Source organism: Euphorbia lathyris, chromosome 5 (assembly GCF_963576675.1).
Source record: "Euphorbia lathyris chromosome 5, ddEupLath1.1, whole genome shotgun sequence".
NCBI classification, from domain to species: domain Eukaryota; kingdom Viridiplantae; phylum Streptophyta; class Magnoliopsida; order Malpighiales; family Euphorbiaceae; genus Euphorbia; species Euphorbia lathyris.
The window spans coordinates 12,595,820-12,600,922 of NC_088914.1; the positions used below are offsets into that span (position 1 = coordinate 12,595,820).

Sequence of the window (5,103 nt, forward strand, 5' to 3'; positions counted from 1 at the left end):
CTGTCCAATTTGAATCTCCAAATTATGGATGCTAGATGATTGGTTTTTGATAAGCTGATCGAATTTATTTTCGATCCGTTTAAAACCATCGTCTTGATTACTTACCTTTCCATTCATAGCATCTATAAATTTGTCGATTTTTAAAGATAAAGTGCTAATCGTATCTCTTGTTTGATTTTGATAATTGTTTATACGATATTGATTAGCATTTGCATTATTATTATTATTACCATCTTTCCAGTTAAAGTTAGGATGATTTCTCCATCCAGGATTATAAGTATTAGAATAAGGATTAGTAGTTTGGTTTTGTCCTTGGACAAAATTTACCTGTTCTATCTCATTCATACCTTCGTAGTCAATGTCTCTCTGGATCGGATCATTAGGATCGCATGGTGCCATAAATTTATCAATTTTGTGCGATAAGGCAAAAAATTGGGCTTGTAACATTGCTACAGGATCAAGATTCATTATACCTTTAACCGATGATGTACATGAGGATGATGGTTTCGCCGTTGGTATATGTCCACGCTCTGCGGGCCACATACTGCTGTTGATTGCCATTTCCTCCAAAAGTTCTCTTGCTTGGGCGGACGTCTTCTTCATAAATAACCCTCCAGACATAGCATCTAATGAACCTCTAGTCGTAGGATTTAATCCATTATAGAATGTCTGCATTAAAAGTGCATCTGGCAATTGGTGGTGTGGGCATAAACGTTGAAGTTCTTTAAAACGTTCCCAAGCTTCATAAAGAGTTTCATTATCATTTTGTGTAAAAGATGTCAACTCTTTGATGACTCTTGCAGTTTTTGCTAAAGGAAAATATTTTTGTAAAAATGCTTGGGCTAATTGGTCCCAAGTTTCAAATGTTGCAGCAGGCATAGAAGTTAACCAAATTTTTGCCTTATCCTTCAAAGTGAAAGGAAAGAGGCGAAGTTTGATTGCTTCGGCTGTTACATCAGTAATTTTAAAAGTGTCACAAAATTTCTAAGAAATTTGTCAAATGTGCATTAGGGTTTTCGTTAGGCAATCCGTAAAACGTTACGTTGTTTTGCAACATATTAAGCAAAGCAGGCTTAATTTCAAATTGATTTGCGTTTATACGGGGTCTAACTACACTATTAGTTACACCGGCCATTCCTGGCCTAGCGTAATCCATAAGTGTCGGTGGATCGGCCATAATTTCTGGCTAGTCTACTTTTGTTTTTAAGGGTGTTTTGTCTTTTTTGTTGTTTTCCTTGTTTTTCTTAAGTGTTCTTTCAATTTCTGGATCAAAAGGATCTGGTGGCGTGCCCGAATTTCGTGAACTGCGCATCAACTTGAAATTGTAACACGAGCCAAACTACCTTCAAAACAAAATTGAAAGCAAATATGTTATAAAACTGAAAATAAATAAAATATAAAAATTGTATAAAAATAATGTATAAACCTAGATTCGAAAATAAAATGCGAAAAATAAAAATTTTGTCAAAAATTTTGGCGTATCCCCGGCAACGGCGCCAAAAACTTGTTGAGCGATTTCCGCAAGTGCACGGTTTCGCTTGTAGTAATAAAAATATCGATCCCACAGAGATACGTTTTTTAACGAAAAACTTATTTTTGAATCTTTAATTTCGAACTTGTTAGATTTATAAAATGTAAATAAAAAGTGAAAATTGGATTAATTGAATTTAGGAAATTTATTTGATTGAATTTGAAAACTTTGAGTATTTGAAAATACTGGAATAAGATTATATATTTAGAATAAATCGATTGTTAGAAAGATCTTCTGATTTTAAGGATGAATTTTACAAAACAGGAACATTTAGAACTTATTAGAAAAAGGAATGAATTTGTTCATTTGTATTAAGCAAAGAAAACAACTTAAACTTTGTATTATTATGATGATGAAATAAATGACGGAACCTCTAATTAATTGGCTTTGAACGCGACAAAACCCTTTCGGGATAGTTGTCCTTACTCAAATTAACACTCTTTCGAGATGATAATTTGCCTAAGTGTTCAACAAAGTTTCCTTGTAATGATTTTGAATTCAAGTGCATATTAATGAAAACACCAGCCTCACTTATATTGGATTGGTTACCATAAGTGTTGCATAACGATTTGTCGAATAGAACGGACTTTATTAGATGAAATATAAATTGATACAAGTTTACAGAGAATAAGGAGCATCGAGTTCTTCGAGGGCGTGAAAGTGAAGGGCTTGATCGGTTCCGCTTCCTTGGGTTTCCTAGGAGGTTGTCAGGCTCGGGGGCGAACACTTTACTCAATCTTCTCGCTGTAACTTCGTAATAGGGATTCGGTCGGCCACTACCATGATGCAAACTAAAACTGGAACAATGTCTAAATGCTACTGAGTTGTAATTAAACTATAAACAATATGTGTACCTCATCTTGTTTTGTACAGAATCTAATTTCTAACTCTCGAAATGTTTTTACTTAGAACTTCGACATAAGTTCTACGCTCTGATTTCTATATCTATATTATAGCATTTCATTACACTTTTTCTCAACATCAACTCTTTATTTATAGATGTTGAAGGGTTGTGTTTGAAGTGATGTATCCGTTGGTTAAGAGTCGTGTCCGTTGTGAAAGGACGTCTTTATCCACTTGAACGAACGCGTTTCTTGGATTTTCAGCATGTGTTAAATGCTCTTGGTGAATTTCTGCACTTACCGAGGATAGTAATCCGCGGCCGTGAATGACGTAGCACTGAGCTTGAGCGACGGACGAATGGGAGAATTGGTTGTACCGCGCGTGTCGCGGCCGCGAGTCTGGGATCCACTGTCGCGGCCCGGCAGGTTTTCTTACTTCTTGCTTTCGTTCGTGTCCTTGACTTGGCGCTTTCGATTTACGTCGTCTTTGACTCCTTTTGTAGGGTTTTTCTGCTGTTTTAGATCCTTTTTCGTTCCTATTTGGATTTTACCAAATATTCAAGTACCTTGGAAGAAAGAAAGATATTCGAAAGTAAAAGTAATCTAAACAGATATAAATAACACAAATTCGTAATAAAAATGATGTAAATGTTAATGATATTTTAGGTATATTTTGGGCTTAACACTGATCAAGATCCAGCCGCTGAGTCATTCCCTCAAGGGCTGACCAAAGGTAAAAGTGAACCTCAAATTGTTTTCACTGACCAATCTATACCTGCAGAGATTGTTGAAACACAGACAGCATAAGACATCAATCTACCAAAGGAGATAAGGATACCAAGAGGACACTCAGAGAGTGCCATTCTTGATGCCGCTGAGAATACCCTGATGACAAGAAATCAACTCAGGAGATACCTCAGCAATGTAGCCTTCGTCTCAGTTCAGGAACCTAAGAACTTCGCTGATGCTGAGGAAGATGAATTCTGGATGAGCGCAATGCAAGAGGAACTTGACCAATTCAGAAGACACGATGTATGGGAGTTAGTGCCACATCCAAGGAGTTAGAAGACCATTGGAACAAGATGGGTCTTCCGCAACAAGCTGGATGAACAAGGAAATGTAGTCAGGAACAAAGCAAGGATTGTAGCTCAGGGCTACAGTCAGCAAGAAGGTATTGACTATGGTGAGACCTTTGCCCCAGTGGCAAGGCTAGAGGCTATTAGAATTTTGTGCGCTTATGCAAGTTATATGAACTTTAAACTATTTCAAATGGATGTTAAGAGTGCATTCCTTAATGGAGTTATAAACGAGGAAGTTTATGTTAATCAACCTCCAGGGTTTGAGGATCCTAAATTCCCAAACCACGTTTATAAACTCAAAAAGGCTCAGTACGGCCTCAAGCAAGCACCACGTGCTTGGTATGAGAGGCTGACCAGTTTCCTGCTGACTAGAAACTATGTCAGAGGCAAAGCTGATACAACCTTATTCATTAAGAGAAAGGGTAAAGATACCCTGCTGGCTCAAATATATGTGGATGATATTATTTTCGGTGCTACTAATGAGTCAATGTGCAAGGAATTTAGCAAGCAAATGCAGACTGAGTTTGAAATGTCAATGATGGGAGAACTCAACTTCTTCCTTGGACTTCAAATCAAACAAGGGAAAAATGGCATCTTCATCAGTCAAGCTAAATATGCCAAGGAGATATTGAAGAAATATGATCTTGAAAATTGCAAACCAATATCTACTCCTATGGGCACTAACACTGTCCTTGGTGCTGACGAGAATGGTAAGTTAGTAGACAGCAAATTGTATCGAGGTATGATAGGTTTTCTACTTTACTTAACAGCAAGTAGACCAGACATTCAGTTCTCAGTATGCTACTGTGCTAGATATCAATCTAACCCTAAGGAATCTCATTACATAGCTGTAAAAAGAATCCTTAGATATTTGCAAAGCTCAGTGAACGCATGTCTATGGTATCCCAACACTCATGGTTTTACACTCGTTGGATACACTGACGCTGACTATGGACGAGACAAGCTTGAACGAAAAAGCACCTCTGGAGGATGTCACTTCTTAGGAAGCTGTCTTGTATCCTGGTTCAGCAAGAAGCAGGCGTCAGTAGCCTTGTCAACCACTGAAGCTGAGTACATTGCTGCTGGACACTGTGTTGCTCAAGTCCTATGGATTAAGCAACAGCTTGAAGACTATGGTGTTCAAACAAAGACAATTGAGGTCAAATGCGACAACAAGAGTGCAATTGATCTATCAAAGAACCCAATTCAACACAGCAGGATGAATCATGTCAGCATAAGACATCACTTCATTAGAGACCATGTACTCAAGGGTGAGATAAAGCTGACCTATGTCCCAACGGATGAGCAGCTTGCAGATATCTTCACAAAGCCACTGGCTCATGAACAGTTCAGCATATTGAGAGAAGCCATTGGTATGTTAAATCCTCTTCAGTAAATTCCAGCTCTTAATATAGATTCATGCTGAGTGAATTAACATACTGAATGATTTATTATTTGCTGAGTGAATAGATGTATGCTGAGTGATTAATGCTAAATGAATGAATATCACATACTGAGCAAACATTGGCACCGAGTAGTTATCTCAAACTGAGAAATCATCCGTTTGTATAAAACTGACCACTCAGAATATAAAACGCTTAGTATTCTAAACGCTGAGTATAAGATCTATTGCATTTAATGCTAGAGCACG

The 5,103-nt window shown here is 37.5% G+C and overlaps 1 non-coding gene across 1 annotated transcript; it reads left to right on the top strand.

The window, feature by feature from the left end:
• Positions 1 to 691: 691 nt before the first annotated feature.
• LOC136231454 (small nucleolar RNA R71) lies at positions 692 to 798 on the top strand. The gene has a single exon (XR_010689837.1). It is a non-coding gene; the product is annotated as a small nucleolar RNA R71 (small nucleolar RNA).
• Positions 799 to 5,103: the final 4,305 nt, after the last annotated feature.